Raw genomic sequence first — 25,455 nt, 5'->3', positions numbered from 1 at the left:
CACCTGTGTCCCTAAATGCCAAAGCCTGTTAGCCATTTATTACAGGCTGCTGTTTGTATTTGCCCAGATTACTAGGGCTCACTAGGAAGGACATATCAATGTCTCCATCACAAATCAGCAATGCCTGAGTGGGTACTCTGACTAGTCCAGAGTCCACTTCAGAACCCAGGGTCAACCCTACTACCCTTATTCTGAGTACCACCTCCACCAGTAGCTGCACTGGGGGGAACAGTTGCCTTAGGGGCAGGAGTGGTGGTGGTTTGGTCTTTGGCCTTGTTACAATAAGAAGTCCAGTGCCCTTTCTGTTTACAGAATTTGCACCAGGGCTTCTTTTGGCCTTTTCCCTTGATGGACTGTGAATCCCCACCAGATGCAGATTTTGGGGCCCTTGTGAAGACTTCTGGTCTTTTGACTTATCCCCACCTTTCTCAGAGCCCTTAGAATCATCCTGCTTCTTAGTGTCACCCCCTTGGTTCTGGGTTTCTGCCTCACCCTGGTTCTGACCCATTTGTCTGCCTCCTTTCCCAATTCTCCCCAAGAGAAGTCAGATCAGAGTCCACCAGGTATTGATGCAACAACTGGTTTTGGCAATTATTAAGGATCTGTTCTCTCATCATTAGATTATACAATCCCTTGAAATCAGTAACCCTACTGCCAACCAGCCAACCCTCCAGAGCCTTGGTTGCACAATCTACAATGTCAGTCCAGTCCTGAGTCTGTGCTTTCTGGGCGTCTCTGAACTTCAACCTGTACTGCTCAGTGGTTAAGCCAAACCCATCTATCAGTGCACTCTTCAGGACTTCATACTCATCAGCATCCTCTTCTCTAACAGTGAGGAGCGTGTCTCTACCTTTATCTGAAAAGGAGAGCCACAAGATTGCTGCCCACTGCTTTTGGGGGACCTGTTGTACTCTACAGGCCCTTTCCATAGCAGTTATTCACTTATAGATATCATCCCCACCCTGGTAGGGAAGAACAACCTTGGACAGGTTCCTATGGTCTGGAATGTATTCTCTACCTCTAGGGACACTGTTGCTGCCACCAGGGGGTTCTAACCCCTCTCTTCTAGAAGCTCTCTGGAGCTCAAAGTCTTCTCTATCTAATGCCAACTGCTTGGTTTTTAGGGCAAATCTTGCTTACTCATAGTGCAACAGTTTGTACATTCTGTCAGAGGAGGTCTCCCTTCTAGGAAGGTATGAGTTCCTCTGCTGGACAGATTCTCTGCCAGGGTGATAGGAGTGGTCAGATTCCCTAGAAAGAGACCTAGGCCTTTCCTCCACTCCTTTTCAGACCCTTATGGATCTGGCCCTTCAACCACAGAGTCCTGGTCATCTTGATTTTCATCATCTGACCCAGACACTGTAATTGACCCACCCCCTGATTCAGACCTATTAGCTCCTAGAGCTAATCTAATTTCATCTGCTGTCAGCAGATCTATCAGGTGTAGTGTGGAGGGACTCTGTCCTAGCTTTAGGTGCCTTTCAGCACACATTGCTTTCAATTCAGAGAAAGTCATGTCCTTATACTGAGGCTGGGTGGACCCACTGGTTCCAACCCTTAAGGACATTCTAGTGTTGTGCAGTGATGTACTACCTACATTAGTTTGTGGCCTACTGATCCTAGCTTGAGCTGTAGAAAGGGTGTGCTATCCCTTGACACACAGCTTTAAGTTCAGTAGAACTTATTGATACTACGTTTGACTTTATATGTACCTTGAGTACCTATAGTGGTTTTCAGTTAGTAATTCAAATAAAGATTTTCTGGTGAAACAATGGCAAGCTGGAATCCCCCACGCTGCCCACCAATGTGAGAAGTTGGCCTGGTATATGCTGTTCACTAGTTAAAGTGGACACCTTGCACCAGTGCAATTCGACTCTTATGGTAGATAGGTTTAAGACAACCTTTTAAAGAAAGCTATCCTAGTGGTAGCTGTGGAGAGCAGCCTTCAGGCTAAGTCTTTAGAGGAATGTAAAGCAGCTTGTTTTACCTTATAATCTCTTGAATTACTAAATGAAAGGACATCACACAGGTATATATATCAAATATATATGTATTTATTACTAGACACACACTACTAACGTCTTTATGAGATTAGAAGTCAGGAACATATGCACAAATCCACATTTCACAATAAGTTAAGCACAAATATGGCTGGGGCCCTAGGGGCGTACCAGACCATATACTAAAAAAGAGACTTAAGAATAACGACTTGCGAGGGGACAAGGCCTAGGGCCTTCAGAAGTGCTGGGGCCTCACTAAACCACCCAAGGCAGGTAAGTAAAGGACCCACGGGAGACGCATGCAGTGTGAGAACATAGCCGCGGATCCCAGTTGACTTCAATTGAGCAAGTCGCGATTGAAAATTTAGAGTTTAAGGATACTTCGGGAGAGTCTACAAGCAAGTCACTTACAGGGTAAGTAGTTCTAGAGCCAACACCCACAGGAGCACCGTAGTGCTGGAGTTACCTCACCCAGGGAAGCCGGGTGCATAGGTGTCTTTTGGTGTCTGGTCGCAGAGTTGTTTTCAATGGGAGCCAAAGGAGACTTGCTGCTTGTGAAGACAGGAGAAGTGTCCGGTGGAATCCAAGGCTGGATTCAGAAGAAGAAAGACCTGAAAGCAGAGGGGACAGTTTTCAAAGTCACTTGGCAGTGACCCGGGGAAAGGGAGATGGATGCCCACCGTCGTCGGGTGATTTCAGGTGATCCATGGGTGTCTTGACTCTTCAGCCACGAGGTCCAGGAGGCGTCGACGATGACCAGGAGCTGGATTCTGCGTGTCCCACAAAGTCTGCAGCTTACTGCGGTGTCGGTGACCAGATTGGAGCTAAGAAGCCTTGGTAACAGCAAGTCTTGTGGAAAAGCTAAAAAGTCAGCGGTGCAGACCAGCAAGATCTGAGGGACTCACCCAGCAAGGGTAAGTCAGGGCAGGCCTGGAGCAACTAGGGGATCCCTTTGAAACTGTAGAAAAGTCTTCTGGGGACCCACAAGCCAACCGGCAAGGGATCGCAAAGACGCCTCAGGAGGATTCACTCAACAGGGGCCCACGTTCACTCAGGATGGGGTAGGCCTCTGATCTTCAGTGGGAATCCTGCTGGAGGCTTGGATCACACGTGGTCCAATGCACAAGTTCGTAGAATGTCGTGAAGGGGTTGCACTCGAAAAGAGTGCTTGGTACCTAGGTATTGCGGTTCCTAGTCACTCGTGCGGTCCACTTGCCTCAGCGTCGCTGGGGCCTCACGATGGCCTTGGAGAAGTCAGGAAATCCTCTTTCTGGGCTGCAGGGACTTCGGACTCCGGCAGGAGCAGGAAAGTTTGCGACCGTTGATTGCAAAATTGGGTGCCTGCCAAGCAGGGGAGTCACTCCTTGACTCCAAGGGAGATTCTTCCGTCTTCCAGAGGCAGTGGTACGTCGAAGGTCCAGGATTCTTCTTCAGGGCGTCGTCCAGGGATATCTAGTTTGCAATGGCAAGGGTTCCCTAACTTATACTGAAAGGAAGGGAGAGACTAGCTCTATGACCTCACCTATGGGAGGGTCAGGGGAGTGGGTGGGTACACCCACTTCCCTTTGTCCAGTTTCATGCCAGAGCAGGGGCAGGTAGCCCCTGAACCGGTTTGAGCTGGCATATGCACAGAGGAGCCTACTGCTCTCCCAGTGCAGGACTTCAAAGCACTCTAGGAGTGCACCCACCCAGCCCCAATACACTAAACCCCGTCTTGGAGGTGGTCACACCTCCCCGTGACAGGATGCCTATTGTTGGGCCTCCCCCACTGCGAGTTTCGGTCAGCAGCAGGAGGGCAGCTCAGTGTCTGTGCTGGTGGCATCCATTTTGTGATGCCAGGGCTCTTCAGGATTCTACCGTGTTTCCACAGTGGGTACATGTCTATCCCTCTAGAAGGGTGGGATCATACTCCCATACCAGTTACTGGTGTGGGAGTATGATTCCAAAGCGTTTGACACCAAACACGAAATGTTTTGATGCAGTCATTCCAATGTTAGCATTTACAGCGTGGTTATAATGCACTTAAGAGTATATGGTTTGACTGCATTCACAAACAGCCCCAGAGAATTGTCTCAGAGAGCTGCAGAGGGGCCCTGCTCAGGCAGAGGCACCCCCTCACAAGGAAACCAAGCACCCTGCACTCAGGATTGATAGGGCCTGCCTTAGGGGTGACTGATAGGTTTATATGTGTGTGTAGGGAGAGATATAGTGAACCTATATCTCAGTGAGGAGTGCTAATACTACCTCACCCAGGCTGCAGTAGCAAGCCTGTGGTGTCAGATTTAGTCTGCTTCCCAGGGGTGGCATAATACATGCTTTAAACCCTGGTAGGCCTGTGAAGTACCTATGCCCTTGGTACATAAGGTACCATATACTAGGGGCTCACAAGGCACCACAGTATCCAATCACTAGTGCACCTAATATGCACTCAAAGTTGTTTAGAGAGAACAGAGAGGCTGGGGGCCTGATTAGCAGGGTCCCAGCCAGACTATAGCCAGAAACCAGTGTAAACATCAGAAAAAAAGTGGGTGCAACATAAGAGGCAGATACTACTCTCCTACACAGACTCTTAAGAAATATCTTCAGTGTTATGCAAAAGAGGCTCAGGACTCCTGGGTATCCTTGCTGTGGATGTCCAAACTGGCTTACAATAACACCTGCCATTGCTCAACAGGAGTATCACCTTTCCTGGCTACCTTTGGGTATGATGCCCGAACACTGCCCATCACCGTTCCAGAGGACATAGCGAATCAACCTACGGTTAGAGACCATGTGAAGAAGTTGCAAACCATCAGAGAGCCAGGGTGCATTTGATACACTGTAAACAAGTCTACAAGAAATGGGAGGACTTGCACAGAATGAAAGGCATTCAGTATCAAGTTGGTGATCGGGTTTGGTTGTTAACAAGAACTTTCAGTTTAAACTACGCAGTGTGTTCCATCCCAGATACATTGGACCGTATGTCATTGTTAAAGCGATTAACCTGGTTGCATTCAAATTGAAGTTGCCTGGCAGTCTTCAAATACACCCAGTATTTCATTGACACCTTCTGCAACCCGCTTCAAAGGCAAGACGGTGTGTGCCTCCTCCGGTTTCCTGTGATGGGGGTCTTGAGTACGAAGTCAGCAGTATATTGGACTCCAGACACGAATTGGTCGGCTATGGTATCTGGTTTCCTGGAAGGGGTACTCTGCGGAGGATGACTCTTGGGAGCCCTGTCACAATGTGCATGCTCCCACAGCCTTTCGGTCTTTCCATCAGATGAACCCTTCCAAGCCTGGTCCTAGGAGACGCTTGGCAGGTGGGCCTACAGTCAGGAAGTAGGTCGTGGTTGCGCATACCACATCGACCTAAATCGGAACTACACTTCCCAGGAGACCTTTGGGCATCGGAGTGGCTTTTAATGATGGCTGACGCACGCACGCGTTGTGCATAATTCTTGTTTCCTGTTGGGTCCTCTCGGTGTTGAGAGAGTCTCGGCTGTTTGAAAGCCGCACCGTTAGATTTACTGCTCGTGCTTGGAGAAGCGTGCATTCCACTGATATTTCCCGAGGATTGGTTTCTAGAAAGAGTAGTCTGGGTGAGTGAACCAGGACACGGTTTGTCCACGGGATCCTTGTTGGTTTAATCACAGCGTGGCGTTCAGCGGCGAAGGTTCCCGTTGTCATGCCGTTGATGAAGCTTGGGCATTTGCATATGGGTAGATGTGGAACAAGTATATGGCCAGAGCGGAATGCGGTGGTGAGTCTGAACCACGCATTACCGATTCGGCATATTAAACTCTGTATTGCGGTATTATTTGGAAGGCAAGAGCGGAATGCAGTGGTGAATCTGAACCACACATTACTACCGATTCGGCACGATAAAACTGGATTGTGGAATTACTTGGATGGCCATAGCGGAATGCAGTGGTGAGTCTTAACCATGCATTACCGATTCCGTGTGGCATAATTTATTGGTATCATTTTCTAATTATTCCATTACCCAAGTCCCCAACTTTCTTTTGAGGAACAGCGGTGGCTTCTAACTTGGAGCTGGAAAACAATATATTGGTCTTTTGGAAAAGCTCTCCTTTATGTCAGACTCTGCACCTACACCAGCATCTCTTGTTTATTTTATTTTGTTTTCCATTGGACATCTTCTCATTCCTAAAGTGTGATAACCGGTACGTATGTGGTCTGCCTGTAGACATACTGGTTGGGGAGGTATGTTTGTTTCTGATGCAAAGTAATATATTAACTTCTGTATGTTAACTTCTGTATTGTAAGCATGGTATAGGACAAGAATGAGAGAGTTCCAGTTGCTTGCAAATGTTAAAGAAGTTCTTCAGCTGAGCAAGGTTTAGATAAAGACTAGTGAGACTCTATGAGAGTAGCCTTTCATGTTTTGATGGTATTCTTAGTATTGCAGGTTCCTTTTCCCTGCTGTTCCTTTCCTATCCTTCCTTCGCCTGATCGCTCTAACACTCTGTGCACATATTCAGAGTTGGGGATGTCAGGAGGTGGACCCCTTATTGATGTACCTGGATTCTGCTGAGTTTTTATCTCTGAGGAAAGTGATAGCTCATGTCTGCGGTCCACGGTTCGCAATCCCGATTGAATTACTTCTTCACACCTTGCATATATCTCCATAGGTTTACTCAAGTAGCCCACCTCCCCGAGGGCTCTCAGACCATTCCCCTATCTCCCTTAAACTTCACACTTGCTCTCATAGACCCCACTTTAGGTGGCGGATGTCCCCTTGGCACCTTCGAAGCCCGGACTAGCAGGGCATGCTACATGTGGCAACATCAGAATACTTGGACGTTAATGTTGCTTCCGCCCCATCTCGGGGCATCCTATAGGAGGCCCTAAAACCCACCATACGTGGAGCCGAAATTAGCTACCGCACCAAAGAGAAACGTGAGCAACAAAAGCAGCTGACAGACCTAGAGTCAAGGCATGCAACCCTATCAATCAACCAATCATATGATTTGTAAAGTGCACTACTTACCCGTGAGGGTCTCAAGGCGCTGGGCGGTGGGGAATGCTGCTACTGCTCGACCCTGGCAGCACAACTTAGTAGGGACCCCAGCCCTACTCTCCAACACAACTTGTTGCAAGTGCAACAAACCATACTGCAATATCTGATGGGAGAAACGAAAGAGATATGGGAGGCATCGCAACATTGGATATACCAATGGGCAGATAAGTCGAGCAAAATGATCCACAGGCTGTGCCATGTCGACAAATCCCCCGCTGTGGTCCCTACCATCCATGATACTGAGGGGATTCTATGCTCATCACCGAAACAGGTGGCCTGTGATTTCGCAAGGCACTTTTCCTCCCTCTACAAGTGTCGCAAACAGATCTCAGAAGCCCAAATAGTGGAATTCCTAGTAAATATTCCACCTCGGAAGCTCATGGACCACATGCGTGACCAATTAGAAGCCCCTATTACAATAGTCGAGATGAGCGGGGCCCTGCATGCTCTACGTCCAGGGTGGGGCCCTGGACCCAATGGATTCCCTATGGAGTTCCTGAGGCCGAATATGCACCTGTTAGGCCCCCACCTATTGGCTGCCATACAGGATGCCCAGGAACAAAATATCTTAACCCGAGATTGGCGACATGCGGAGATAGTCCTATTCCTTAAGCGGGGTCACCCTCTGGAAGACCCCTCTTCATACCGTCCTATCTCACTCATTAATTTCAAGCCTAAATTACAAGTGAAGGTCCTGGCGGATCGCCTACGGACATGCGTATCCGACTTAATACACCCAGCCCAATCGGGCTTCATGCCCCATCGGGCTACCCGCCACAATATACAAAGGGTACATAATACCAGGACGGCGGCCCCAGCGTTAGCGGACATAGATAAGGCATTTGATTCTCTCAGCTGGGTCTACCTATTTCAATTGCTTGAGACTGTAAATTTTGGTCCTCGCTTTATAGCATATGTCCGTCTATTGTATACTGACTTAACAGCGTCAGTCCATATAGACGGACACCACTCAGACCCCTTCCCAATCCGAAGGAGCACCAGACAGGGATGCCCCCTGTCCCCACTTTTGTTTGCCCTAGCAATGGAACCTTTGGCGGCATGGGTCCGGAGCGACCCGGTGCTCTGTGGATTTGAATGGTCCCAGTTGAGATCGGACCGCATCGCGTTATATGCGGATGACGTCCTTTGCTTTATGATGGACCCGTGGTTTTCGGGGCCCGCATTTTACAAATCCTTAGAGTGTTTGGGGAAACTACTGGGCTACACACCAACCCTGCCAAATCCATGCTCTTCCCAGTGTTTGGCAACCAGGGGCGGGAAACCTGGGTGACACAGCTGTCGCAAGCAATGGGAGGTTTTAAATATTTGGGCATCTTCATGTCCCCATGCCCTAAGATCTCATGGGCAAATAACATTAATCCATTGATTACAAGCCTCACTTGTGAAATGAGAATTTGGTCCTCCCTCCTATTGTCACTATATGAGCGTTCTGCCATTTTTAAGATGGTTTATTTACCTAGAGTATTATACAGATTACAAACATTCCCCTATAAAATTCCACGATCCTGGTTTGCACAAGCCAATGCCATACAGAATAAATTTCTCTGGAACGGAGGAGCGATTCAGGTCACACTTCACACCTGAACACAGTCTACGTACTGTGGGGGTATAGCAGCAGCCGATATCTATGCATATCATGTAGCCTCTCATTTACTGATAATAAATGAATGGTGGTATAACTTCTTAACTGACCCAGCTCTTGTGATAGAGCACGTGGCAATGGAGGGGACCCCCCCTTCTCCAGTTCCTCAATAGTACTGGAAACGCTCTGCCCCCAGCTAATAGAGTGGTGACACAGGTCTGGCGGACTATGGTCCGACAGATGGGATGGCGCGGGACCCTTAGTCAAACAACCCCATTGTGGCAAGGCACGTACCTCCGCCTGGTGACGGCGCTGAGGGGATTTTGCGGGTGAGACCTAGTAGGGATATCGACCCTGGGCGATGTGATGCGAGGCACCACATTGAAATCTTTTCAACAATTACAAGTAGAATTCCAGTTACATAGGACACAATTCTACAAATACCTCAAATTCCGTCATGCCTTGACCCCCTTGGTTCATGCCTTGGAGACGCTACCGGAGTTTTACCTTCTTGAGGGCCGCCTATTGATGGGGGACTTGGGCCTACATAAAATCAGGCAAATATATCAAATCTTGATGACTCACACACAGACGACACTTGATAAGACTAGAAGAGCACGGCAAGAAGATATCCCTGACATGACAGACGACGACTAGGCCGAGGCCATTGGTATCCCCTGGGGGGCTGCTGTGTCCACATGATACTGCCTTATACAGTTCAAGTAATTACACCGCATGTACTATACACAGGCTAGGCTCTGGAAGATGGGCGTTATCCAGTCCCCTACATGTTTGCGTTGTGAGAGGGAGGATGGTACATTTTTGCATACGGTCTGGAGCTGCAGTGCATTGCAGCCCTTTTGGTGCAGGGTATCATCATGTTTAAGTGAGGTGTTATCATGGGAACTCCCCCTTGACCCACGACTCTTCCTATTGCACAGTACTGACGACAGTGGGGGAAATAAATACAAGCAACATCTACTCTTCCTAGCCCTCACCATGTCCAAGCGCGATATTGCGCAGATGTGTAAGGGAATCGCTCCCACGACTATAGGCAAATGGAAGACCAAACTTGACAGATGTATGGGTGCTGAGATTGCGGTGTTTCTGGCCTGTGGCTGCCCCAAAAAACATAGAAAAATTTAGACCCGATGGGCGACGTATCGTCGGATTGATCTTCCCCCTTACCATCCTCTGACCCCTGACAGGAACCACTACCTATGCACACATCCACTGGCCAATTTGTTCCATATCATGCCACAGCCGACCATTCTGTGAATGTACCACTTGCACAATTACTGGGATCTGGCAAGGTCTGCATTTTGTTTATGTTACGTCACCTGCATGTTTCGCAGGTATTGCAACTGTTTAAAAATGTCGGTATTCCTTATTTATTTTGCTTCTTGCAGTTACTTGTAGGGCTACGGCCAAATTCTCACCAGAACGACCAAATAAAATTTGTTGTTAAAAAAAAACAGCCATGTCCTATGCATGTATGACAGTAACCACAACTGTGTGCTTTGAGTTGCTGTGATGTTTCCATAGGAAATGTCCTCTTTGTTCCAGATAATAAATGAAGCCGCATTAGATGAATCTGCTTGAAATTTGGCAGCAACTCAGATTCTTACTTGCAAATGTCATGGATGTTGGTCAAGGGGAGCAAAGATGTTTGGTGTGATAGAAAGGGATAATTTACTATTGTAAATTGTGCAGACATTTTTCCTGCTATAGTACAAACTGCTGGCCGGGAGTACACCAAACTAGTCCTGACCACATATCTTTACTCATAGGCAATGACTGGGAGAGGGCGCTGTGGACACTTAGAGAGAGGTGGGACTTGCCGGGATGCACAAAGATAAAGGTCTCCCCTGAAAAGACAAACCCAAGAAGTAGGTATAAAGGGGTCTGAAAGAGGAAAGGTCCGGGCAAACCATTCAAAGGGTGACTAACGTTCAGCAGGAAAAGAATCAAGAAGTGAGATCATTTTGTAGGATCCTGTGAAGGTGCTGAAGGGAGGAAAACAAGGTAAAGATGGAACAGCCAAAGGTCCTCCCGAGTCGCCTGAATGTCGCAATGCCGGTGGAGCCTCAGTACGAACCCAACTCCGTCTGGCAGCAGAAAAACCAGAGGCAATGCTGGGAACCCTTCCAGAGAAACCCTAGAGGCACAACCAGGGCCTGAGAGAAGAGAGGGGACCACCCTCTGCTGACACTGGCACTCCAAAGAAGTATAATGCCATGGATGAGGAAATGGAGATACCCTGAGAACCAAAGACTTGCCATGCATGAATCTCCAATGAGGTCAGGTACCGGGAGGACGGCCTCTCCAGTGAACCTGGCACAACTTCTAAATATGGCGGCCTTTGGGGGAGGCGAGTATTTTCTTTTTTATACCTTTTCGCCTGTTTTGCTTCAAGGTTCTATTGAGGAACGAGTTGCCATTTTACTGTAACTCTAGCAACACAGGGCCAAAAAGAGGCAGTCGAGCGTGAGAAGAGTACAGGAGTCTGGTTTGGCATGTGAGCACATGGCAGCATGATGACAGGCTGTCCTGGGATGATGAGAAGATGTTGCATGCATGAAGCAACTAAGAAGGCGGTGCTAATATACTAAAGGTCCTTAATTAACAGTGAGTTAACCCTAGTGGTTACACGTAGAACTGAATTAAGTGGCGTGAAATATTAACCTGCCCTGTAACAAGCTACTGAATGAGCGATGCAAAAGTGAAACTGGATATTCAAATAAAGAAACCCATCAATATATCCCACGGCTACTTACTTTGTCCTTTATGTGTGGAGTGGACACGAAGGGGCTGGTCCTCCAAGGCTACTGAGACATTTCTAAGGCGAGAACAAGAAAGGACTGAAGATAAGTCTAGAGGACTTTAACCATCTCTGTGAATGAAAAGGAGTGCATTTGTCTTCTCTATGGCACACTCATGAATAAAATGCTAGACATGAACACAAATCTACTTACCTCATTTTACACACATAAAATTAATGCAAGAAATTAAGCTCATTAATCCGGACGTGTCCGGTAGGTGACAAACCTTTTTTTAGGTCTGCCGCTAACCAGCAGTTTTTGCCAACAATTATTGATAGGGACAGGGCTTTGGGCCAGCCCCATTTGACCACTGGCAGGGCACAAGTCCTAAAAAAAGAAGTGGGAGGACTAACCAAGTTAGGCAGTATGCAAGTGACATTTATGGTGCATGAAATCACAGCGCAACATCAGATCTTAACATCTCACACATATGTTTCGCAGGTCTATCATGAGTACATTTCAGCTCATTACAAGATTTAACAAATGAAATTTTGCTTCGGGGTTGTGCCAAAAAAGTGACGAATCCCTGACGCAAAATGTGAGCCTCAATTTATACATTTATTTAGTAAAACCTCTTCCACAAAAAAATTGGAAACAAGGTGAAATGTGGCAGTAAACCTGTTCTGCTTAACTGGTTGCAAAGTCCACATTTTTAAATATCTTAAGGGTATAAAAAAATAAAATAATGGTGTTTAAAATGTTATTTGTGTACATACTAGAACACGCTAACACATTTGACATTCTTACAGTGTATGCAGATCCCTTATATACAGGGATTAAAGTAAGTAAAAAGCACTCCTCTCTTGAGTATTTGTGAAGCGATAACAAGCTGTGAGCCTTTGTTTCCCCTCCCTTGTATCTAGGTGTGACCACTGATCAGATAGCTCCCAGCCAGGATAGAGGAACACAAGGAGGCCTCATGGCCCTTAAATTCGGCTTTTGTTTTGGGACCAGCTGGAGTCTGAAATACGAAAGCCCCCTCACTGCCTGCACGTTGCTGTTCTGAAAGAAAGTAGAGAGTGCATCCCGGTGCATGGAAATTACACTGGGACAAGTTCGTCATTTTTCATTTGGGCCCAGCTTCTTGCAGGGTGGACGACCCTGTGAAAAGAGTGGGTGGACGCAGTGAACCCGCGTGGACCCACGTGGACCCCCGACTTGTGCCCTGGCCACTGGCCAATTTGGCCCAGATTCCTTCGGTCATAGCTTCTTTGAAAAATCATTCACATTTTTTTATCAGCTCATCGGGGGAGCACACACGCTTCTAGGCGGTGCACTTGTGACCTGCCATGCAGGTGGAGGCAATGACTTCACCATACCAGTGCACCAGTACTGGAACGGTACATTGTACATTGTAGATACATGAACCCTTGACGAACCATTCGAGTTCTCACTAATTCCCGGGTGCCAGGTACCCATCTGCAAGGGGATGATCCCAGTTAGGCAGCATTGTGCAGCTTCTTACCTACTCTTTCCCAGCAGCATCTTCATTTGCACAATATGCACGGCTGTCCTGGTGAGGATTGTGAGGGAGTGGCAGGATTATTGTTGCATGGTTGATTGGACCTGCAGTGGGTCCCTCCCTGTCTTTCTTCATGTGGTTGCTGTGGCAGCAATGTTGTAGGTGCTTGGCTGCCCAGATACAACAATTTGTAAGGGGAAGAGGCTACTTATTTGGCCTATGGGTACTGTGGGGCTTGGCCTTTTGGCTAAAGTTCCCTAAACTTTTTGGTTTCCCCCTAGACCATTTTCCTGACATAGAGCTGCCAATTTAGATGCTGTGGGTACTTTGCCACTGCTGATCAGTGTCAAAGTACAAGTGTTTCCTGTGTAAAGTGTAATGGTAATTGGTTGTCCATGATTGGTATGTTTGCCTTACTAGTAAAGTGATGTGCACTGTGTGTTCCAGGGCTAGTAAGGCATAGGTGCGCGGAGAGGGAACTTAGGCCTATAGTGTGGGGCTGCGCGCAGTTTGCTAAGTTAGCATGTTGTCCTGACAAGTGTAACCACTTGTCAGGCCCTACTTTCCCTTTTGCGTGCACATTAGGCACCCCTATGGTAGGTCCCGGGTTACCCTTGGGCAGGGTGCAGCGTAGGTGAAAGGCAGGATATATACTGAGGTGTGTGCTATGTCCTGACAGTGGAAAACACTCCATTTCGTTTTTTCACTGGTGAAAGGCCATCCTGCCCATAGGACAGAATGGGGAGGCTTGGTGTTGTGTTTGTTAGCCTAGTTTCCCATAGGTTTAAAATGGAGAGGTGAAGTTTAGTATGTATGAACTCACTGTGTCAGAACACATCTTTCTATGAAAGAGGTTTTGTCACTGTGTATTCAGAAGCCACTCTTTTAGAAAGTGGCTGAGTTTTGTGCTTTAAGCATTTCTGTGTGTCTCTGCTGAATGTGGATTGACTGTCTGGATCTGAGAGGTGAGAGGAGCTGAGGGAGGTCTTGACCCAGGGAGGGGTTGAGATGGCACCAGGCTGACCTGCATCTGGAGTGTAAGGGGAGGAGAAGCCTACGAGGTGAAGAGGCCTGGGTTGCTGCTATTAAACAATTGACCCATCTACTGCCGAGTGATTAAGGATCCAGACCCCCAGTATCAAAGGGAGAAAGGTGACACTGGGAGGGAGACACCCAGAACTGATTTAGGCAAGGGTCAGGGACCCCTGAGCACAACGAACTTCAAAGACACTGAGGGGTATAACTAGGAGAGCTAAAACCCCTACATTTTGGAATGGAATAGAAATGGATTGAGACTGAAAAGGCTTAAACCCATTTCGTGGTCAAGAGGAACCTCCACTAAGGGAAAAGCAACTGAAGAGACTGCTGGAAAGGACTAACCCTTGCTTCGTGATCTGGGGCTAGTCTGCAGTTTGCCGTTGGAACCAAGGAAGAGGTTGTAGGGACTATGCTTTGTTCTGTGGGTCCCCCTGCTTGAAGAAGACTGTGCTTCGTGCTGTGTCTTATAACCCCAAGGGCCCAAGGTGAGCTGACTCCTAGTTTGGAAACACAGGAACAGAAAAGTTTCTGGAGAAGTTTCAAGCGACGCGGTGAGTGCGTGCTGTGGCAGCCTGAGACCCTCGGAAGGTGTGCCCTGTGATCTTGGGCACACGAAGATGAAGCAAAACTCGGACGCGCTGGGAGCGTGTCGTTGTGCACCGGAGGAAGAGCACCTGGTTGGCGTGTGCATCAGTGGTGAAGTGAGTCTCGGACACGCTGGGAGTGTGTCGTGGTGCACCGGAGGTGCTGGTGAGGAGCGCCTGGTCAACTTGTGCATTGGAGGTGAAGTGAGACTCAAACACGCAGGGAGTGTGTCGTGGTGCACCGGAGGAAGAGCGCCTGGTCGGCATGTGCATCGGTGGTGAAGTGAGTCTCAGACGCGCTGGGAGTGTGTCGTGGTGCACCGGAGGTGCTGGTGAGGCACGCTGGTCAACTTGTGCATCAGTGGTGAAGTGAGTCTCGGACGTGCTGGGTGCATGTCGTGGTGCAACGGAGGTGCTGGTGAGGAGCTCCTGGTCAACTTGTCCACCGGAGGAGAAGTGAGGCTCGGACATGGTGAGCGTGTCATGGTGCAGCCCGAGGCGTTGGAGAATAGCGCCTGGAGATCGGGGCACTGGAATAAGAGTAAGTCTCAGTGAAGCAGTGTGCGTGCTTTGGTGCAGCCTGAGACTGTGGAGGTGTTCGGCTGATTATTGTGTGAACCGGAAGAAAGTGAGTCTCTACCGTGCTGTGTGCGTGTCTTGGTGCTGAATAGGATCGCAGGAAGGAGTGCCTGGTGAGGGTGCACTCAGTGTCGATGTGAGGTCCCATCAGCGTTGTGTGTGTGGCTTCGTACCAGAAGAGACCCGAAGGGTGCTGTTGCCTACGCGCCCGGAGAAACGTAAATCTCAGAGGCGTGGGTTACGTGTGCCATGCGGCCGCCTGAGATCTTCCTAACACTCGTGGCCCAGACCGGCAGCTCCGGAGGAGTTGAGCTGCCAGGCCGAGATGCTGAGGCCCATTCAGGAAGTCCCACATTGAAGGCCCAGTTCGCTGAAGAAGGAGAGGAGAGTGGGGTCGCGCCCCCAGGTAATGTGGATCGACACCTGGGCGGGGTGCGGGCTCTGAGGGACACTCTCTCGGTCTCTCGTTCCTTCTGGCGACGTGAGCCTTTGCTTCGGCTCGGAACGGGGCCCGTAGTACTGCGGCCAGAGTGAGAAGCGGTGCTTGGTGTCATTGTGGATACGTGTGGGAGAGCAACTCTTATCGAAGAAGCTGACTGTTGTAATACACATTGCCAATATTGCTGCTAACGAACTGCTGGACTGTCTTATGATGCCCGACATTATTTCTGCATATCGAAGTACAAGCTTGTAGCGCTACGAATTGCGTTATTTCCACATTGACAAGTACCTGGGTGTAGCGGCTCGCATTGCATTATTTCTTCATTGCAAAGTACATGATTGTAGCGTGCTATATTGCATTATTCCTTCATTGCAAAGTACATGATTTTAGCGGTGCGCATTGCATTATTATTTAATTGCAAAGTACATGATTGTAGCGGTACGCATTGCATTATTTCTCCCATTGCAAGGTACAGGGGCGTATCGTTACACATTATATTATTTCTCCTTTGCCCAGCACAGGATTGTATCGTTACGCATTGCACTATTATTTTTCCTTTGCAACGTGTGTGATTTTAGCATTACGACCAGTATAACATTGTGAAGGTGGTGGTTGGAATTGGAACCTACCAACCCACCGAAAAGAATACAACCCATTCTTATATGTCGTGCAAAAGTTGGTCGCACACTGCTCGTCACACCAGCAAGTTGCCCCAAAGGACTGTGGTAAATGTAGTGGCGACGGCGGGTACGCCTATGCCACGATGTGTAAAAAGAACAGTATGTGTTGCGTTAGCCATCCCTGGACACGTGTTTCGAGGTAGTTGCCTCTCGTCAGCAGGGAGCAGGTCAGTGTAAAGGGGTGCCGTGTGGACTGCCAAAATGTAATTAAAAACAGGTCAAGTACCTCTCATGGCGCGCAGGTGCAGATCCAAGGCTCGTCAGCCCGTTAGCTCAAGGGAGCCGTCATAAATTGTGCAAAAGTTGGTCGCACACTGCTCGTCACACCAGCAAGTTGCCCCAAAGGACTGTGGTAAATGTAGTGGCGACGGCGGGTACGCCTATGCCACGATGTGTAAAAAGAACAGTATGTGTTGCGTTAGCCATCCCTGGACACGTGTTTCGAGGTAGTTGCCTCTCGTCAGCAGGGAGCAGGTCAGTGTAAAGGGGTGCCGTGTGGACTGCCAAAATGTAATTAAAAACAGGTCAAGTACCTCTCATGGCGCGCAGGTGCAGATCCAAGGCTCGTCAGCCCGTTAGCTCAAGGGAGCCGTCATAAATTGTGCAAAAGTTGGTCGCACACTGCTCGTCACACCAGAAAGTTGCCCCAAAGGACTGTGGTAAATGTAGTGGCGACGGCGGGTACGCCTATGCCACGATGTGTAAAAAGAACAGTATGTGTTGCGTTAGCCATCCCTGGACACGTGTTTCGAGGTAGTTGCCTCTCGTCAGCAGGGAGCAGGTCAGTGTAAAGGGGTGCCGTGTGGACTGCCAAAATGTAATTAAAAACAGGTCAAGTACCTCTCATGGCGCGCAGGTGCAGATCCAAGGCTCGTCAGCCCGTTAGCTCAAGGGAGCCGTCATAAATTGTGCAAAAGTTGGTCGCACACTGCTCGTCACACCAGCAAGTTGCCCCAAAGGACTGTGGTAAATGTAGTGGCGACGGCGGGTACGCCTATGCCACGATGTGTAAAAAGAACAGTATGTGTTGCGTTAGCCATCCCTGGACACGTGTTTCGAGGTAGTTGCCTCTCGTCAGCAGGGAGCAGGTCAGTGTAAAGGGGTGCCGTGTGGACTGCCAAAATGTAATTAAAAACAGGTCAAGTACCTCTCATGGCGCGCAGGTGCAGATCCAAGGCTCGTCAGCCCGTTAGCTCAAGGGAGCCGTCATAAATTGTGCAAAAGTTGGTCGCACACTGCTCGTCACACCAGCAAGTTGCCCCAAAGGACTGTGGTAAATGTAGTGGCGACGGCGGGTACGCCTATGCCACGATGTGTAAAAAGAACAGTATGTGTTGCGTTAGCCATCCCTGGACACGTGTTTCGAGGTAGTTGCCTCTCGTCAGCAGGGAGCAGGTCAGTGTAAAGGGGTGCCGTGTGGACTGCCAAAATGTAATTAAAAACAGGTCAAGTACCTCTCATGGCGCGCAGGTGCAGATCCAAGGCTCGTCAGCCCGTTAGCTCAAGGGAGCCGTCATAAATTGTGCAAAAGTTGGTCGCACACTGCTCGTCACACCAGCAAGTTGCCCCAAAGGACTGTGGTAAATGTAGTGGCGACGGCGGGTACGCCTATGCCACGATGTGTAAAAAGAACAGTATGTGTTGCGTTAGCCATCCCTGGACACGTGTTTCGAGGTAGTTGCCTCTCGTCAGCAGGGAGCAGGTCAGTGTAAAGGGGTGCCGTGTGGACTGCCAAAATGTAATTAAAAACAGGTCAAGTACCTCTCATGGCGCGCAGGTGCAGATCCAAGGCTCGTCAGCCCGTTAGCTCAAGGGAGCCGTCATAAATTGTGCAAAAGTTGGTCGCACACTGCTCGTCACACCAGCAAGTTGCCCCAAAGGACTGTGGTAAATGTAGTGGCGACGGCGGGTACGCCTATGCCACGATGTGTAAAAAGAACAGTATGTGTTGCGTTAGCCATCCCTGGACACGTGTTTCGAGGTAGTTGCCTCTCGTCAGCAGGGAGCAGGTCAGTGTAAAGGGGTGCCGTGTGGACTGCCAAAATGTAATTAAAAACAGGTCAAGTACCTCTCATGGCGCGCAGGTGCAGATCCAAGGCTCGTCAGCCCGTTAGCTCAAGGGAGCCGTCATAAATTGTGCAAAAGTTGGTCGCACACTGCTCGTCACACCAGCAAGTTGAGCGCGTTGGGCTGACGAGCCTTGGTACCGCACCTGCGCGCCGTGAGAGGTATTTTACCTTTAATATTTTGGCAGTCTACTTGGCACCCCTCACACCTACCTGCTCCCTGCTGACGAGAGGCAATTACCTCGAAACACGTGTCCAGGGATGGCATTATTTTTTACACTCGTGGCATAGGCGTACTCTCCGCTGCCACTACAGTATCCAGAGTTCTATGGGGCTATTTGCTAGTATGACGAGCAGTGTGCGACCTACTCTGTTTTTGTATTTAAGCTCCCTTGAGCGCGTTGGGCTGACGAGCCTTGGTACCGCACCTGCGCGCCGTGAGAGGTATTTTACCTTTAATATTTTGGCAGTCTACTTGGCACCCCTCACACCTACCTGCTCCCTGCTGACGAGAGGCAATTACCTCGAAACACGTGTCCAGGGATGGCATTATTTTTTACACTCGTGGCATAGGCGTACTCTCCGCTGCCACTACAGTATCCAGAGTTCTATGGGGCTATTTGCTAGTATGACGAGCAGTGTGCGACCTACTCTGTTTTTCCATTCTTATATGTCGGTTTGTGTATTGTGTGGTCATGTCGCATATCTTTCTATATAAAGTTTATACTTGTTTTATAAAACTCGTGTGGAGTCCATTTGGGGTGCCGCTCGTAGGGGCGGACTTTGTTTTTTAACTCATTTTACCTGCCATTTCTTTGAGGAGCACTTGGGGAATCTTGTATAGCGCTGACATCCCAGGAGGTTGCTGCTGTTGCTGGGACTGCGAGGCCCAGGGTGCCTTTCCTCGCAATTGGTTCACCGCACCTGGTCCCTCTTCCTGGCCACTCCTCCTCCCGCTATATAACCCACGCCCACTATCGTGCGAGCGGGACGCGAGCGGGGCGCAGACCGGGGTGAAGCCCGGGCAAAGGGCGGGCCGTCTAAGGCCGTCCAAGGACGTAAGAGGACGGGCCGGGCTCACTATCTTTCTTCATGGACTCAAAGTATTTTGTAAATTATATTAAGTATTGTTAGTAGGTTTTTATTTACTGGTTGGTTTTGATTAGGTTTTGGTTTTATCAACATTTTCTTTTCTTTTTAATTATTTTCTTAACTGTTTGTATGATGGCCCTACGTTCTGGGAAGGATAGGCAGGTAACGTTAAAATCGAGTAGCATCAAAGCAACTGGAACTTTAGATGATTTTATTATACGGGCAACAGGGATATTGGAAAAAAAAATTGCCCTTACTGAAAAGCGCTTGTCACTAGATTTAGTAACTGGGAAACGCTCTTCTTTGGGCCGGATTGGTTCTGTAATCTCTCCTGAAAAAAGTGTGGCTAATAATTTGGAAGTTAGCCCAATCCTCGTAGAAATTCCTGATTCCCAACCAATTTCGATGATTGATATGGTGGACTGCCCAAATGATGGCCGCATACCGCTAAATACTACTGGTGATAGTATCCAACATTGCAATCTGACTAATACAGGGCCCATTTTAATGCAACCCCAGGTCCTGGATTCTGACCCGGTAGTAGAAAATACTAGTAAACGGAAAAGAGGAGGGGGTCTGAAAAAGGGAAGCAGAATTAAATCAGCAATGACAAACACCGTAAAAGATGTAGTGAATCCAGTTAAACAAAGGGGTATCCCTCTTGGGGATGTTACTTCTTGCTGCTTACATAATAATGATGAATTTTTGGTAATCATTGAAAAGCGAATAAAAAGCCTTTTGATGCCCCTCCTAGAGAGAACGCAAATTGTCAATTTAAAACTCGATCAATTAGAATATCTCATATCAGCTAACACCCACTCTCTTGAAACATTAGTAAAGAACAGCAAATCTCCTGAGATCTTGGATAATTGTATTACAACTAAGAAGGTGGGTCAGAAAAATCAAACTAAAGCGCCACAAACATCTGTAGTTGCGGACCCCCAGGAAGTCCTCTCACAAACAGCTTTGACTGAGCCTACATTGGCGGTTACTGTGGGTTCTCAGTTAAAGACTGTAGCAGCTATAGCATCAACATCCAAGTCATTTACTCCTAAAGAAAAAGTTCCTTTAAATAAACATGTTTGTGTAAATTTACCCCCTGATTCTGCCCCATTTATGGCAATCTTGACAGGTGTCCCAGTATTAGCGCCAAATCGCTTGGAATCAAATCAGGATCTTGAAAATAAAGTAACCTTTTGGCTTAATAAAAACAGGCCACTCCCCCCAGCTGCTAAAACAAAAATACTAAGTGTGCAAAGGGTCCCTTGGGTGGGGCCAAGTGTGACAGATCTAGAGGGGGAGTGTATCCTTATAAACTTTATGGATAGTTGGGTTAAACATTTGATTTGCCGTGAACCAAGATTTGGCAGATCGGGGGATATTCAATGCATAGGTTTGGAATACTTTTACCCAAATTTGAAATATGTTTCCCCTAATCTGTGCTATAATTACCCAAGGGTTAGATTACAGAGTGAAACACGTCCTAGGTGGATAAAGAGTAATGCTGCTGTACGACTGCCCCATAATAACCCCGGTATGAACCACCGGGGTGATGGTTTCCTTAGGGGGCCTATGAGTAACAATCCTATGCAACCACCCTATAATTATCCAAGAATGAGATTCCAAGGAGAGGAATATTTAGGGTGGTCACCGAATAATAACAATAATATTCCCCTAAGAAATCGCTTTTATCCATTAGTGGGAATGGAGGAGTTAGATTGACCATCAACTAGCAGACTGGAAAATGCACCTTCGACAGTACAGCCAACTTTGTGTGAGAATAAGGGTAAAAGACTAAACATTAGCTCTGTGGAGGATGTTACAGTTAGTGATGTACATATTGTTAATCCTTTAAACTTAGAGTCTCATGTTAACATAGGCCGTGAATTGAATTTGTCTGCTTCTCGGTTAGACTCACCAAATTGTTTGGACCTTGTAGGTGATAATTTGGGGGAATCAAAGCTCCGCCTAATCTCATGGAACATTGCAGGACTTTCCACCAGATTAGAAGATGAGATATGGTTGGATTTTGTGGGTGGTCATGACATCCTGTGTTTTCAGGAGACATGGAGTCAAACTGATAAGGAGATTGATGGCTTTTAGCCGTTTAATGTTCCAGCTGTGCCATCATTAGCAGGAAGGGCAAAGGGTGGGATAATGACTGCAATCTCCCTTAAGTTGAATAATTTAGTAACCTCCAAGATAGTGGATACCTCATGGTACCAACTGCTTTTGCTGGAGTTTTTGTTTCCTGTGCCACTGTTATTGATTAATTGGTACCATAATGTTTTTTCTGACAATGACACAGCTGTAATCATGAGTTTGCAGGAAGCAATATGTAAGGCACGTAGTAACCGGCCTCTATTATTTATCATTTGGGTTGGTGATTTCAATTGTTCACTGTGTAAATTTGGTGGATCAAATGTGTGTGGTCTGGAGGATATAAACGATCAACCTTTGACACATTTCAAGCACACACTTAAGGGGGACGCATTAAATAATATCATTGTTTTAAATGATTTATGCATAGTGGAGCCTTGGGTTGCCCCAAATTTATTACCAATACCAACTTTTCAGGGAAGTAGAGGCTCGATGAGTGTCATTGATTTTGCCATTGTGTCTAATAGCTACTCCCACTATGTAGATAAGCTTGAGATACACGCAAATGCAGCAAGTGATCACAACCCTTTAATGTTAACTTTGTGTCCTCCTGCTAGTATAAAACACCCAATTTGGGAGCAACCCATAAAACATACCAGGAATCAAGGCGTTACCTTGAAGTGGGGCAAAATAGATGCTGCTGGTTTAGAGGCAGAGATTTTAAGCGTTCATAGCTCTGAAGTTGAGTCATGTTCATTGCCAACATCGGATCCTGAAAAGGTCATTAGGAACTTTGAAATTTTGTGTGGGCATGTGGCCAAGCATCTTAACTCCTTCAGTGCCCATGACGAGATGGTCTCGTCATGGAGCGCGGTTGCGCTGTGCCCATGACGAGACTATCTCGTCATGAACCCCGCCCGCTAATGAAAGGGCCGGCACAGGGCGGGGAAAGGGCGGGGCACTGAAGGGGTTAAAAAACCAATTGGGAAAAATAAATCCAAGGGTTTTAGATGGTTTGATTCTGTCTGCTCTGCATCCCACAAAACTCTAAAAGTGGCTTTGCAACAAAAAACAAGGAATAAGGAGTTGGTAAAAACTACCAGAATCGCCTATAAGGAGGCCATTAGAAAAAGGAAGCAGGATTTAAAAAAACTTGCTTGGGAAGATCTAGAGAAGGCCTCAGAGTTAAAAGACAGTAGGCTTTTTTGGGAAGTAGTAAATCGTCCCCTCTTTACGAACGATGGCAGAGATAACATAGTGATGCAGATTACGGGCGAATCATGGGAAGTCCATTTTGGAAAAATGTTTAACCCAAAAGCAAAAATACCCTCCGGTTTGCTGGATGACACTAAGAATCTGGAGGCTCCACTTACAGCCTCGTCTCTTAGCTCCTCGATTACGTTGCAAGAGGTGGAAGAGGCCTTGAGGAAAGGTATACAACTTAAGGCTCCTGGTCCTGACGCTGTGCCATTGGATTTTTTTCGGCATAACATCAATGTATGGGCACCTTTGCTTCTGAATGTATTTAAGGCGGTTATTATTGGCCGTATCCCTGTATCATGGAAGGAGGCAGTGGTGGTGCCGATCTTCAAGAAGGGTGACAGGGGCAATCCCCGATGCTATCGCCCTATATCTTTAATCGATGCATCATGCAAATTGCTGGGAAGAATAATCCTTGCCAGGTTGGAAACATGGGCAGACTCTGTAGGTCTTATTATAAATTCCCAATATGGTTTTAGAAGAGGAAAGGGAACGATCGAACAGTGTCTGAACTTGGCATTAATTATAGGCAAGTACATGAGGGCAAGGAATTCCTCTATCCACCTTGCCTTCATGGACTTGTCAAGTGCTTTTGACACTGTTTGTAGAGACAAGTTGTGGCAAATGATGGATGACATGGGTTTCGAGGAACCCTTGGTTACGTTGCTGCGCAGATTGCACGCAGCAACAACCGTGGCTATAAGATTTGGACCAGGGGGGGGAAAAAACAAAATCTATTCCCTCAACTGAGGGTGTGCGACAAGGTTGCATTTTAGCGTCTTTTCTGTTTTTAGTATATACAAATGGCCTGGAGAAGTATTTGCTGGATCACTGCTGCGATTTCCCAAAGGTAAATGGCAGAAATATCCGCATGCTTTCTTATGCCGACGACACGGTATTAATGACCCTTACAGGAAATAGCATGCAGATTTGCCTTGATGCTTTCAATACCTTCATGCTGGACCTGGACCTGAAGGTAAATTTTGCAAAATCTTTTGCGATGGTCTGTGGCCCAAAAGGGTCAAAATCTAGGAAGCTTATGGTAAAAAACTTTACCATCGAAAAGGTGGATAATTTTAATTACCTGGGAAACCTTTTTAATAATAAATTGAGCTGGGCCCCTTTAATGAAGGGCAGAGTGCTAGCCGATCCATAGAGGGCCTGTTCCGTTTTTGCAGTAAGCTGGGTCAAAAACCGGTCGCACACCTAAAAACTTTGTACAGATCAAAATGCTTATCTGTGGCCACCTATGGGGCGGGGGTATGGGGAATTGAAAACCCGGCCGCGATACAGGTCATGGAAAATACATTTTTAAAACGCTTATTATCAATCCCTTCGGGTTCGTCAAACAGTTTTTGCCATGTTGAGATGGGAATGGACTATGTGACTGATGCCATTCGCATCTCTCCTTTATTACTTTGGGGTAAAATATGGTTATCTGAAGATCTTAAGTTTTCCAAAGAAATTCTTCAAGATTGTAAAAGTCTTGACCATGCAATGCAGATTCCTTGGTTGTCATATGTCAGTGATACGTTATATAAAATAGGTTTGGGTCATCTTTATGATAAACCTGAAAATACCCGGGGAGATACTAAAACTCTAATTTAAAACGAGTTACCGGAAATATTTAAACACACTGTGCACGGTTAGGTCAAGAAGCTGTATGGATAAACTGCAGCACCAGTTTTACTTAACTTTTACAATCCATGTACAATGGCGGTTTTATCTTACAAGGTTCAGACTAAATATTCTTCATTTTCTTTTTGCCTTTCCAAAACAAGGGGGTATAGGCTGCCCCCTTGCCCTTGTAATAATAAGGTTAGTTAGAGTACCATTCATGTTGTCCTCTTTTGCTCTTTATATCAGGAGCCTAGGATTAGGTTTATCAAGCCCATCCTTAAGGGGCGGCAACCATGTAACTATAAAGAAGGTTATGACTACTTATTATCACTATCATCTCCTGGAGTATGTTGTGCTATGATAAATTTTATACGACTCTCACTCCAGATCAGGAAACGGTATAGTTAGTCTGGTCTTAGGCCTGTACCATTCTAGAAATCGTTGTTGTATGATGGCCACTAAATTGCTTTGTGCATCTACTTATACTCTCTGGTTTAGGATCCTAATTATGTCCTATTATACTGACAAATTATCTGTTGAATGCATGTTTTGTAATTATGTTCTTTTTAATGTAAGAATGTATACTTTTATGATTCATTATTTGAACCGAATAAAGTTTTGAGACAGACAGTGTCATCATTGGGTTGCTGTGAGCGTGGTTGCACATACTGTACACTCGTGCCTTGGAGATAAACCTGGCTGCTCTTGCCAAGCTACTAAGGGGGTGAGCAGGGCTATCTCAAACGGTGTCCTTACTTGGCCTAACGTTGAGTGAGGGGTCCCGGGTCTTGCATTTAGTGACAGCGGTGCAGGACAGGGACTCCCGCTTCCAACAGGTACATAGTACATTTTCTCTGCAATTTACTTGCCCGCGGGCTAACTAGCAGATATTCTGCACTGATCGGCCGGCGGCCGTGTAACTAGCAGAAAAACTTCACTGTTGTCCGGCCTCTGGATAAATAGTAGAGATTCTGCACTGTTTGACCGGCAGCCATGAAAATACCAAGGAAACCTCACTATTTACCTGGCTGCTGGTTAAATAGAAAAGGTTTTTTTACTATTTGGCCATCAATGAAGCAAACAAA

At 47.2% G+C, this 25,455-nt stretch overlaps 1 protein-coding gene across 2 annotated transcripts in view; it reads right to left on the bottom strand.

The window, feature by feature from the left end:
- LOC146839098 (uncharacterized) overlaps positions 1-25,455 on the bottom strand; it is a 91,952-nt gene that overhangs the window by 59,140 nt on the left and 7,357 nt on the right. Inside the window, exon 1 of one of the 2 annotated variants that reach the window (XM_085603124.1) lies at positions 11,403-11,450. The exons of the other annotated variant lie outside the window; for it this stretch is intronic. The gene's annotated coding sequence lies outside the window, so the exon portion shown is untranslated. Of the gene's footprint in view, positions 1-11,402; positions 11,451-25,455 lie in introns of those variants that run through there. 2 annotated transcript variants of the gene reach the window in all.

The sequence above is a fragment of the Triturus cristatus genome, chromosome 4_2 (assembly GCF_964204655.1).
Source record: "Triturus cristatus chromosome 4_2, aTriCri1.1, whole genome shotgun sequence".
NCBI classification, from domain to species: domain Eukaryota; kingdom Metazoa; phylum Chordata; class Amphibia; order Caudata; family Salamandridae; genus Triturus; species Triturus cristatus.
The sequence above is the reverse complement of the archived record's forward strand: the minus strand, read 5'-3'. Positions and strand labels throughout refer to the sequence as shown.